The following is a 13,635-nucleotide window of genomic DNA, read 5'->3' as shown; positions in this document are numbered from 1 at the left end:
CATGCTTGACAATATCGTCAGTCATCCCTTTTTTTTTCTTTATTATTATTATGTTGTTTAAATGTAGAACTTGTGTCTAATTTCCAATGCAGTGCTGACGTTCTGCTTTTAAGATTATAAAAAATATTCCGAGAGGAGTTTAGGAAAGGATTTACTTAAGAGCTGCTCAGAGAAGAGATTAAACAGCATTGACACTTTTACATTAAATGAGGCACATGATGAGACAGTCTTTCATTGCTGCTGAGTCTATTAAGTACAGCTGCTGCGCGCCTACCTCTCTGCCCTTGGCTTGTCAATCATTTCAAAGGAGAGGAACAGCACCGGTACTGCCATAAGCAGCCATGCAACGCAAAATTATATTAAAGTGACCCCTACCGTGTCAGAAGGGTGCACACGGTGTTAACAATTCTGTAATTAAACTCTTTATCCCCGACTCTTATTTTAAGTCTTTGCTTTCCTCCAGATTTTGCAAGGATCATGTGGATCTTGTATTCAGTTTATCTATGGAGAGACAGAGTCATGCAGTCCCACCTTTTCATTAGGAATGCTTGTTAACCTCAAGGGCATTTGAAGTATGTTTTCAGTGTTGTAATTGCAGACTGTTTGAAGGGCGGCCAAAAAAAAAATCTATTTTTTTTTTTTTTTGTTATGCTTTATCTTTTGTAGTATACTCTTCTGAAGTGATGCTACCGATGGCAACATTCATAATACCCCATTCATTTCTTGTACATTTGGATAAATCCAACCGTTCCGGTATTTAATAACAATAAATCTATCCATTCACAGGAGAACAAATTTAGTCATTAGAATATCTCCTGTTGTATGTTGTCATTAATGCATACACTAAGTACGAATTAAATGGGATTTCTGTTTACAGTAATTGTATACAGGCCGATCAGCAATTGTCTGAAATTCAGTAGTTCCATTTAGTGTTATTATATCCCCCCACCCCTCCAAAAAAGTGTATTTTGAATTGGATTGGAAAGAATGGTACAAAAGAGAGTCACGTAATTTTTAGTTTCCCTATCCGTTTGTCTGCTAGCACAAAATAGGACTAGTGTATTTAACAATTTAAAGTAGGCATATAGGAAATGTTTCATGTAGCGATGAATAGGCAAAAAAGAGTAGAAAGCTTTCATAAATAATGTTGGATGTTAATTGTACTGGACAAACATTCACTTAGCTCTAAAGACAAGATAGCTGAGGAAGAGGCATTTTAATGCGTGGCCTCTGCAGTGTAGTATGCCCTTGAGCAGTGGTCCCCAACCTTTCTTAACTTGAGAGCCACATTAAGCTCTAAGAAAGGGTCGTGTGCCAGATCCTAAGCCCTCAGAGAAGTGATATCCAACTATTGCACCCTTTCCCTTCAGTAATAACACCCAAAGTTCCAATTACTAGTATAATGATAGCTAGCCCAGGTTGTATGTTTACAACCAGGGGTGCCTACCTTACCCTCATTTAGTATTCTGTCATCAAGCACTCCCACCTCCCTATTACATCCAAGAAGGCTAGAGACTGAACGATACTGGTGGTAACCATCCAGATCTGCTCTTCTGTGTGGGGTTGTTCACAAAGATCACCATCTGAAGACCTGCTCCTCATAGCTGTTAGCCAGACCTAGTGCTAATGCATCAAACTGGCAGAAAGGCACAAGCCACATATCACAGGCCCTCAAGCTACATATGTCTCCCAAGGCCGCAGGTTGGAGACCTCTGCGCTTCAGGATAAGACTAGTGCCAATATATTCTATTGTCCACCTCCAGAACCGTAATTTAGTGCTTGGCAATGAATGTATGTGCACATTCTGGAAACCCCCTGAAAAGGCGCTGCAAAACTGCCGCAAAAATTATCAAAAGTGAAAACAACATTGTTGTGTACATCTTCAGTCTTTTGTCACTTCTATTAACTGCTTCAGGGTTCAGAAGCTGTCAAATGGTTAAAAGTAGCAAGATCATTCTTTGGGCATCTTCCGCTAAGGAGTTACTTCCTAGTTATAGTTGAAGTGTCGAAAAAAGACACTTGTTGCAGAGCCGCCGCAAAAGCGGTCGCAGAGCCGCCAATGAGGCCACTTTAGGAAAAAGATCTGTCTTTTTCCTGAAGTGACTTTCCCTAGGAAAACTTTGATGGTCCACAAAGATGTCATACGCACAAGACATATTTTTGGCAAATGCTCTCTGCTGAGAATTTTACCTTCAATGCGGAATAGCTGGGACCCAATGAACAATGGATTGGACCACACAAAACTCAAAGATGTGTTTTTGGCTGGGCGTCAGTCAGTGTATACAGTCCAACAAACTTTGCGTCTCAGTAATTACAGTATAAGCTTTTAGTACACAATATTTTAACCTTTTATGGCATAGAAGGTACAAGGTAGAAGCCTGCAATGATGCCACATATAAGAAGGAATGACTTACCAAGCGAGTTGGAGAGTGATTAATGCATATTATTATAGAAACTCCGAATTCAAAAGAATAAAGACTTAAAATATATTATTTTTTTCTTAAATGTGCTGGACCTGTTAGTGGCTTTATTTGAGAAGTAACTTTAGAAGAAAATGCATTTTGTGTTTAAACTGTGAAGTAATTGTCAAAACTGAATTGTTATACCACCATTATTCTGTGCATAGTTTCCTGATTACTGTAAAATAATGTGGGAACTGTTCTTTTAATAAATTGGACACATTGCAGACTTGTAGATTCAGTCGTTTTACAGATGAGGTCTCAAATGCGGAGTATATAGGTCGCACATTGAAAAAATTTGAATTTGAATGGCCTCATTCTCTGCATGATTAAATTACATTTTTAGTGATAACAACATAAATATTTTTTCAGTGCACATTTTGATCATTTTTGCAAAATTTTGGCGTTTTTATTTTGTTCTTTAAATGGCATTCATCATATGGGTTATGGTACAGTTTTCTAACTTGGGTCATTATGGATACGTTGATAACAAATGTGCACTTTTTTTTTTTTTTTTTTTTTTTTAGTTTATACATAAAACCACATTGTTAGTGCCAATTATTTTTTCATACTTTATTTAGTTTTTTGTTATTTTTTTTAGATTTTTACAATTTCTTTTCTCCTTTCTTGTCCCCCAGTTGGCCCCAAACAGCAATATTGTCTTACAATTTGTACCATTTAATAATTTTGACCAACATCTTATATTAATGACCCCATCTTGGCCCTTGTCTTGCAGTAATTTCCCCCATCCTGGTCCTCATCTTGCAGTAATGTCCCCTTCCCATCCTGGCACCCGCTCTCAAACCCCAAAAAAGATCCTTCTCGACTCGCCTGACCTCGCTCCCTAGGCTAACAGCATCCTCTTTTCCAGAGCATTGACGTCATACACTGCCAGCGCCGAGACGCTAATATCAGCTGCAGCCTCTGATTGGCTGTTATTGGTACTGTGGCGCAGAGATGGTATCTGTGCCACGATACATTTCAATTGAATGTGTGTCCAAGAATACACACTCAACTGAAAACTAGCACTGACATCAGTGGACCCCTGGACCATGCCACATTGCCATGGGGTGCTTCGGTGCCTGTAGGTCGCATGAAGCAGCCTCAGGGGCCGCATGTAGACCTCGTATTTGAGACCCCTCTATTATAGTATATGGGCAGACAATAAATGACATTTGCTTGCATGATAAGTTTATAAACATATAAGGTAATACTTTGTTCAGGCTATAATATATATTATCTACTTGTTTCTATTTAAAGAATACCATTATCCCTTTCATGAAAAGCAAGAAAGCTTTCATCCCTGCTTCCAGTATCTTAGTCAATAATAAGCAGTCTTCTGCAGATAATGAAGTGATGCATAGATGAAATGGCTACTTAAGCTTATTTTGGATCACGCTATTGAAATAAGCTTTATCAAGAGACAGAAGCAATTAAGACATGTGCCCATAATGGGCTAAAATAGTAGGCACCAAAGACCCGCATTTCACCTTTCATGGAACCAAACTGTTTTTACTTTAATCAGTGGAACCTGTGAGCAAAAGAAACTTTAGAAAACATCTTATTATATTAAATTGGCATCACTTCACTGAATGATCAAGAGCCTTCACAGATGCCAAAAAATTCACCTTGTGTAAAACAGTAAATGAAGAAAGGAAGGAGGGAGGGAGATGCAGCTGCAGATTCAGTGATGCACCATAAGGGTGTAGCTGCTCTAGAGGAGATCTGCATGGAGGAGTGGGCCAACATACCACCAACAGTGTGTGGCAACCTTGTGAAGACTTACAGAAACTGTTTGACCTCTGTCATTGCCAACAAAGGATATATCACAAAGTATTGAGATGAATTTTTGTTAATGACCAAATATTTATTTTCCACCATAATTTGAAAAACAAATGTTGCCAAATCAGACAAGGTGATTTTCTGGATTTGTTTTCTAATTTTGACTCTCATAGTTGAGGTCTACCTATGATGTCAATTACAGGCCTCTCTCATGTTTTTAAGTGGGAGAACTTGCACAATTGGTGCCTGACTAAAAATACTTTTTTCCCCACTGTATCTCTTCATAGGATGATGATTATGCTTAAGGTTTTGTGAAATATTGACTGTTTTTATACCCTGTCCATGGCATTGCAAAATATGAGCCTTTTTCTTTTCCATATTTCTTGAAACCTGTGGCCTGCTTTATGATGTGGAACCTCCTCTTAAGTAGTTTTCTTTTAATTGGACTTACCTGGCAAACTAATTATCACAAGTGTTTGAGATTGATTTCAGTGATCCAAAGAGCCCTGAGACCGTCCGTGAGTTTATTTGAAAATAAAAATTCTTTATGACACTTAAATCAAATTTGCATAATAATTTGGAACACGGTGTATTGGTGTAAGATTTGGTGTGTAGAGAAGTGATCTAAATAAAATATGAAGATGCAAAGAACTAATTTTTGGCTTCAGGAAGAAGACACTGGAGATTTCCCAGATAAGGATAGGTCGAAATCATGTGGGGTTAGTGAAGGAATTGGAGTTCCACAACTCTTATGTTCTGACATGGCCTGAAATTATCTGTCAGTGTATTTTTTTTTCAATGTGGGTTTTAACCCCTTTCTGCCATGAGACGTACTTTCCCGTCCATGTACCCTGGGACTTAATTCCCAGGGACGGGATAGTACGTCATAGCGATCAGAGGCGCTCACGTGGTGAGGGCCGCTGATCGCGGCCGGGTGTCAGCTGATTATCACAGCTGACACCCGGCACAATGTGTCAGGGGCAGTCACGGACCGCCCCCGACACGTTAACCCCTTGTACACCGCGATCAAACACGATCGCGGTGTACCGGGGGTTAAAGGGAAGCATCGGCAGGGAGGGGGCTCCCTCTGTGCTTCCCTGAGCCCCCCCACGGCAGCACAATGTGCAGCGCTGCTGCGGGGGGCTCTTTCCCTACAGGACCCCGGATCCAAGATGGCAACGGGGACCTTCGGGGGCCTGTAGGGAGCTGACTTCCTCACTGCCTGCAAAGCGCAGGCATGAGGAAGTCTGCGTCTATGCCTGTGACAGTGATGTCCCACAATGTAATAAAGTTAAAAAAAAAAAAAAAAAGTGTAAAAATAATTAGAAAAAAAAATCTCTAAATTAGTAAAAAAAAAAAAAAAAATATTCCCCAATAAATTCATTTTTTGAAAATAAAAAAACCCAAAACAATAGAAGTACACATATTTGGTATCGCCGCGTCCATAATGACCCGCCCTATAAAACTGTCCCATTAGTTAACCTCTTTAGCGAATCCCTTAAAAAATAAAAATAAAAAACGAAGCAAAAAATGATTTATCATACCACCGAACAAAAAGTGCAATAACGCGCGATCAAAAAGACGCATATAAATATCCATGGTACCGCTGAAAACGTCAGCTTGTCCTGCAAAAAACGAGCTGCCAAACAGCGTCATCTGCAAAAAAATAAAAAGTTATAGCTCGCAGAATAAAGAGATGCAAAAATGATTATTTTTTATATAAAATAGTTTTCATTGCATAAAACCGACAAAACATAAAAAAAGACCTAAATGAGGTATCGCTGTAACCGTACTGACCCGAAGAATAAAACCGCTTTATCAATTTTACTGCACGCGTACGGTGTAAACGCACCCCCCAAAAGAAATTCATGAAACGCTGGTTTTTGTTCATTCTGCGTCCCAAAAATCGGAATAAAAAGCGATCAAAACATGTCACGTGCCCGAAAATGGTACCAATAAAAACATCAACTCGTCCCTCAAAGAATAAGACCTCACATGACTCGGTGGGTCAAAATACGGAAAAATTAAAGCTCTCAATATGTGGTGATGCAAAACCTATTTTTACAATAAAATGCGTCTTTTAGCGTGCGACAGCTGCCAAACATAAAAACCGCCATAAATAGTAAATCAAACCCCCCGTTATCACCCCCTTAGTTAGGGAAAAATAATAAAATTAAAAGAAAATGTATTTATTTCCATTTTCCCATTAGGGTTAGGGCTGAGATTAGGGTTAGGAGTGTGTTGGGGTTAGGGTTGGAGTTATAATTGGGGGGTTTCCACTGTTTGGGCACATCAGGTGCTCTCCAAATGCAACATGGCATCTGATCTCAATTCCAGCAAATTCTGCATTGAAAAAGTCAAATGGTGCTCCTTCACTTCCAAGCTCTGCCATGCACCCAAACAGTGTTTTACCCCCACATATAGGGTATCAGCATACGCAGGACAAATTGCAAAACAACTTTTGGGGTCTAATTTCTCCTGTTACCCTTAGGAAAATAAAAAATTGGGGGCAAAAATATCATTTTTGTGGAAAAAAATGATTTTTTTATTTTCATGCCTGGGCATTATAAACTTCTGTGAAGCCCTTGGGGGTTCAAAGTGCTCACACACATCTAGATAAGTTCCTTAGGGGGTCTAGTTTCCAAAATGGGGTTATTTCTGGGGGGTTTCCACTGTTTAGGTACATTAGGGGCTCTCCAAAGGCAACATGACACCTGCAGACCATTCCATCAAAGTCTGCATTCCAAAACGTCACTACTTCCCTTCCGAGCCCCGACGTGTGCCCATACAGTAGTTTTCTCCCACATATGAGGTATCACCGTACTCAGGACAAATTGGACAATAACTTTTGGGGTCCAATTTCTCCTTGTACCCTTGGGAAAATAAAAAAAAATGTGGACTAAATACGATTTTTTTATTTTCACGCCCGGGCGTTATAAACTTCTGTGAAGCACTGGGGGGTTCAAAGTGCTTACCACACATCTAGATAAGTTCCTTAGGGCGTCTAGTTTCCAAAATGGTGTCATTTGTGGGGGGTTTCCACTGTTTTGGTACATCAGGGGTTTTCCAATTGCGACATGGTGTCCGATCTCAATTCCAGCCAAAAACGTCAAATGGCGCTGCTTCCCTTCCAAGCTCTGCCATGCGCCCAAATAGTCATTTACACCCACATATGGGGTATCAGCGTACTCAGGACAAATTGCACAATAACTTTTAGGGTCCTGTTACCCTTGGGAAAATAAAAAATCATATTTTTTCCACAAAAATGATCTTTTCACCCCCAATTTTTAATTGTACCGCTGTACGTTATAAACTTCTTTGATGCCCATCTGGGTTCAAAGATCTCACCACGTATCTAGATAAGTTCCTTGGGGGGTCTAGTTTCCAAAATGGGGTCACTTGTGGGGGTTTTCCACTGTTTAGGTACATCAGGGGCTCTCCAAACGCGACATGGCGTCCGATCTGAATTACAGCCAATTTTGCATTGAAAAAGTCAAACGGCGCTCCTTCCCTTCTGAGGTCTGCCATGCACCGAAACAGTGGTTCCCCCTCACATATCAGGTATCAGCGTACTCAGGACAAATTGCACAATAACTTTTGCAGTCCAATTTCTCCTGTTACCCTTGGTAAAATAAAAAAAATTGAACCTGATGTATTTTTTTTGTGAAAAAAAAGTTAAATGTTCATTTTTTTTTAAATATTCAAAAAATTCCTGTGATGCACCTAAAGGGTTAATAAACTTCCTGAATGTGGTTTTGAGCACCTTAAGGGGTGCAGTTTTTAGATTGGTGTCACTTTTGGGTATTTTCTATCATATAGACCCCTCAAAGTGGCTTTAAATGTGATGTGGTCCGTAAAAATAAAATGGTGTTGCAAAAATGAGAAATCGCTGGTCAATTTTTAACCCTTATAACTTCCTAACAAAAAAAAATGTTGGTTCCAAAATTGTGCTGATGTAAAGTAAACATGTGGGAAATGTTACTTGTTAAGTTTTTTGTGTGCCACATCTCTGTGATTTACGGGCATAAAAATTCAAATTTGGAAAATTTCGAAATTTTCAAAATTTTCGCCAAATTTCCGTTTTTTTCACATAAATACAAGTTATATGAATGAAATTTTACCACTAACATGAAGTACAATATGTCACGAGAAAACATTGTCAGAATCACCGGGATCCATGGAAGCATTTCAGAGTTATTACCTCATAAAGGGACAGTGGTCAGAATTATAAAAATTGGCCCAGTCATGAACGTGCAAACCACCCTTGGGGCTTAAGGGGTTAATGTTGAAACCCTCCTGAGTTTTTCTCAGGCTACTAATAAAAGCTAGTTGCTTGATGAGATCATTGTATTTTTTGTATAGCAATTATGAGAAAAACATTTGGTTATGTAAGGCGCTGTAATTGGCCCTAATATGTTAGAAATGTATAGATTGGGGCGTGGCCTGGCAGGCAATGTGAAAGGACTCTGGGTCTGTTTCTCCCTCTGGTGCCTGGAGTAATCCGCAGCCCCGCTGACACCACTGATATCCTCGGCCAAACGATCAGATAGATAAGGGGGGAGACTACCTGCAGCTGCATTCTGAAGCCCTGGTGAGGAGCCATGACCCGCCGGAGACAGAAAGATGCAGGAAGGGGAGATGTACTCCGCTCACAAGATGGAGCTGAGGCAAGGAAGGAGGCGGAGAGAGCCAATGCTGAATGTCAGAGATGTATGGAGGCTGCAGCTAAGCTGAAGAAGTTTGCTAGGACTGAGGAGGATTCCCTGCGATCTGGAGGTAAACATGGGGAGGAGGAGGAGCATGATTCAGATGATTCCCTGGGAGAGATGGGGGAGGAAGAGGAGCAGCCGCAAAATGGAGGAGCTGTGGTGGGGGCAGGTGAGACCCAGAAGGCAGGGGAGGATCATGAGAATCCCACACTGAAGGACATATTTGCCGCGGTCTTCTTCTGTAAGAATGCCTTAACCACACTGACACAGCAGGTTCTGGGAATTCAATCTGAAGTGGCTGGTTTAAAAATGATATGAAAAAAGCTGATACCAGAACAGAAGAGGTAGAAAAGAGAGTGGGGCAAGCAGAGGACCACATCACTAAACTCCAGAAAGCAGAAAAAAAATTCGCTCAGCAAATCTCTGAAATAGTGGGCAAAAATGATGATCTAGAGAATCGCTTTAGACGTAATAATATAAGGATTGTTGGCCTCCCGGAAAAATCCAAAGGGAGAAACCCCACAGAATTTATGGAAGAGTGGCTCAGGGAGAAATTTGGCACAGATACTCTGATCAAGTTTTTTGCTGTGGAGCGCGCACACAGAGTTCCCATGCAGCCACAACCACTGGGTAGAGGACCACGCACTATGCTTGCTAAGCTTCTCCATTATAGGGATAGAGACATAATTCTAAGGAGGGCGAGAGAGATGGGGGATCTTGCCATGAATGGTGAAAAAATAGCTATCTACCCAGACTTTTCTATTGCAGTCCAAAAACAGCATATGCAATTTGGAGGAGTGAAGAAGCGTCTTAGAGAGCTGGGATTGCAGTACTCCATGATTTTCCCAGCTAAACTAAGGGTGGTGGCGCTTGATAAAGTGCAATTTTTCATCCATCCAATAGAAGCTAACCAATGGATTGACATTAATGCGCATAAATTCCAGGGGAAGACATGAGCTGGAATTGATTGATTAGTCAAGAGGACTATGCCTGAGATTGTCGGCTGAGGACATATTATATATTTCAGTGTCTCGCAAGGAATTCTTAACTGATTTTTGGTAGGCTTCGGCCTTGTTCCTGGTTTTCCTATTATTTTTTTTTTTTTTTCTTTGCCATCGGTTCTTTGGCCCTTTTATTATACGCCTCTTGATCTCCTGAATATGATCTTCTTTAGATCCACTGGCATATGGTTGAGATTGATGCTTTGGCGGGGCGAGATGATTGAGATTTGGTGGTTGCCCAATGTTGGGCACAGCGGGGGTGTCTATTGTTATAATTTCCAAAATTTGAATTGTATATGTGTTTTATTATATTATTGATGATGTTTTACAATGGGATCTTCTATCCTGCTCAACAGGACTGGGGGGGGGAGCTGGGAAGATAGTTGCTCTACGTATGCAATTAGATGAATGTAGAAGCATGGTGGTGGGGGAGGTGGGAGGGGAGGGGGGCCAGGGACCAGATTACCCAGCTCTCTTTGAGAGTATATGCACTAGGAAGGGGGAGAAGAGGAGGGGACAGGAGGGGGGGGATGGGTGAAGGGGAGGGTGAGGGAGGAGGGATGGGTTCAGACAGCAAGGGGGAAAACTACACCGATTAATAATTCCAGTTATCAACACTATGGAAGAGGGGGAAATTAAGGTACCAAGTTGGAATGTTAGGGGTTTATCCTGCAAAACTAAGAGGGCAGCTATATTCAAATATATACAAGACCAGGGCCCATCGGTGGTATGCCTCCTGGAGACTCATCTTTTACCGGACACAACGAGACTCTTGAATAGGCGATGGATACAGAGGGACTATCACTCTACTTTTTCTAGCTACGCAAGGGGGGTCTCTGTGCTAATTCATACTTCAATACAATATGAGGAAATAGAGGTGCATATTGACCTGGATGGGCAGTGTGTAGTCATCAAATGTAAATTATTTGGCCACCTTATGTGCATTGCCGCTATTTATATTCCACCCCCCTACTCGAGTACTAAGCTGAGGGAGACTTGGGAATTCTCAGGAAGAGGGGGAGAATTGCCTCTTTTGATAGTGGGTGACTATAATAATGTAATAGACTCTTATTGGGACAGGAGGCCGTTGGGAGTATTGAGTGACAGTATAACCCCATTTGGCAATTTAGTTCGGGAAATGTGTTTGATGGACATTTGGAGGGTAAGAAATGACAGGAAACAGTGCTTCTCCTGCTATTCAGCTTCTTATAATACCCTATCTTGCATCGACATGGCATTAGCTAATGAGTTGATGAATGCAGTGGTGGGGGATGTGCAATACTTACCGAGAGTGAACTCGGACCACAGTCCCATCCTTGTGTCCATTAAACGGGAGCGTTTGAGAGGGGGGATAAGGGGAGAGTGGAAGTTACATCCTGCCTGGATACAACATATAAATATGCAGGGCATCATGCGGGATATTGGGGAATTCTTTGTCCATAATGATGATAGTGCTCACCCTCTGGTGGCATGGGACGCCATGAAGGCATATCTCCGGGGAATTCTATACAGGGATATATGTAGGAGAAAGACACAAACTAAGCGAGATGAGGTGGATAGTCTGGAAGCCCTAACTAGGGCAGAAATAGAAATGGCACAGCACGCTACACCCGACACTCAACTGACACTTAGGCAGGCACATGAAAGGGCCAATAGGTTACTACTAGATAAAGCAACTAAGAAGCAGGCTTTTCAGAAGATTAGATTCTAGGAAGAAGGGGAAAAAGTTGGTCATCTATTGTCGATTATAGCTGCAGCCCAGAGAGGCAGCTCATTTATACATAGTATGGATACTGCAAAGGGGACAAGGGTTACTGAGACGCCAGACATTCTGGAGGTCTTCGCAGGTTTTTACCAGAACCTCTATTCATCGAGTAGAAGGGGAGGGGAGGGGGGGGTGGAGGCATTTCTAGGAGCGGGACTGCTTCCGACACTATCTATGGAAGATAGGGATAAGTTGGAGTCTCCTATCACAGTAGAAGAGTTGGAGATGGCTCTGCATGGCATGACTAATGAGAGGGCCCCGGGAGCAGACGGTCTTCCTGCGGAAATATACAAACACCTAGAAGAAATTGTGCTACCCAAGCTATTAATAGTATTTGAGGAGGCTATGAAAGAAGGGATTTTGCCTGCGTCTATGCGGGAGGCAGTGATAGTGGTGATTCCTAAGGACGGTAAGAATCCAGGAATTCCAGATTCATACAGGCCAATATCCTTGCTGACAGCTGATGTGAAAATACTGGCTAAAGTGCTGGCGAACCGACTAACTGGTGTTATTGATACATTGATCCGTATGGATCAATTGGGGTTTATGCCCAACAAATCAACAGCAGCCAATATACGGAGACTATATCTCAATCTGCAGTTGCCAGTCGATAACCCAGGTGGGAGAGTGATAGCCTCACTTGATGCCCATAAAGCCTTTGACTCTGTAGAATGGTCATACCTGTGGAGAGTGCTGCATAGTATGGGCTTTGGTCCTCAATTTACAGCGTGGATTCAGCTATTGTATACTCAACCCACAGCTAGAGTTAAGATTAATGGGGTAATGTCTGCGGGAATACAGCTGCATAGAGGAATGAGGCAAGGCTGTCCATTGTCACTGCACCTGTTCGCTATTGCGATAGAGCCATTGGCGGCTGCTATTAGACGCAACAAGGCAATAAAGGGGTTTCAATATGGCGATTTGGAGGAAAAGGTGGCCCTGTATGCGGATGACCTTTGTTATTCCTAGGGGACCCCTCGGCTTCATTGGATCATGCTGTGCAGACCATTGAGGGGTTCAGTGAGATCTCAGGACTGACCATAAATTGGTCTAAATCAAGCCTATTTAAAGTGGACAAGGAGGTGGTATGGACTCGGGAAGACATAGGGGCCAATAAACTACAATGTGTGGAAATGTTTAAATATTTGGGGATACAGGTTTCCCTACCGATGACTGAGTACCTTAATACTAATCTAGTACCCCTAATGGCAATTCTAAGAACGAAGGTGGACACTTGGAACAAATTACACTTGTCGGTGGTGGGAAGGATTAATCTACTTAAAATGGTTTTAATGCCCAAACTTTTATATATATTACACAACTCCCCAATCTGGATACCGCAGAAAAGGTTCGGAGTGGTGAGTTCACTGTTTAGGGCCTTGGTATGGGATAAGAAACAACCTAGAATAAGGCTAGAAACCTTGCAAAGACCAAAGGACTGGCACTACCAAATCCGGAACTGTATTTTTTAGCTGCCCAAAGTCAATATCTCAGAGGGTGGTCTAATCAAGAGAAGGCAGGTGTCATCAGAGGAGTGCTGGAATATGTACTAAATATATGTCCGTTGATACTTGGCCTAGAGAATGGGAAGATGGGTGTAATGGGAGATGGGTGCCCCACTCTGCGATTCTTACAAGACCTGTGGAACAGACTAAAGAGGGTGAGAGGGGTGACCGGGTTGAGTAGATTCACAGTTATATGGGATAATAATAACCTCCCAGAGATTCGGAAACTTGGGAGACTGGAATGCTGGAAACATAGGGGGCTGACATTAATGTCTCAAATTATGGGTAACGGGGAGCTGAGACCGTTTGTGCAATTACAGAGTGAGTTTCAGTTGCCGGATTCTGAATGGTACCGCTACTGTCAGGTACGGCATGCCATTACGGCTCAAAAACTTTCCAGAAACCTGCAGATAC

The 13,635-nt window shown here is 41.8% G+C and overlaps 1 protein-coding gene across 1 annotated transcript in view; it reads left to right on the top strand.

Annotated features, from left to right (window-relative positions):
* The window catches only part of TRPM6 (transient receptor potential cation channel subfamily M member 6), a 278,440-nt gene that overhangs the window by 254,699 nt on the left and 10,106 nt on the right, over positions 1 to 13,635 (top strand). The gene's annotated exons all lie outside the window — the stretch shown is intronic.

The sequence above is a fragment of the Dendrobates tinctorius genome, unplaced genomic scaffold, assembly GCF_039654945.1.
Source record: "Dendrobates tinctorius isolate UK_male_01 unplaced genomic scaffold, ASM3965494v1 ptg000134l, whole genome shotgun sequence".
NCBI lineage: Eukaryota > Metazoa > Chordata > Amphibia > Anura > Dendrobatidae > Dendrobates > Dendrobates tinctorius.
The sequence above is the reverse complement of the archived record's forward strand: the minus strand, read 5'-3'. Positions and strand labels throughout refer to the sequence as shown.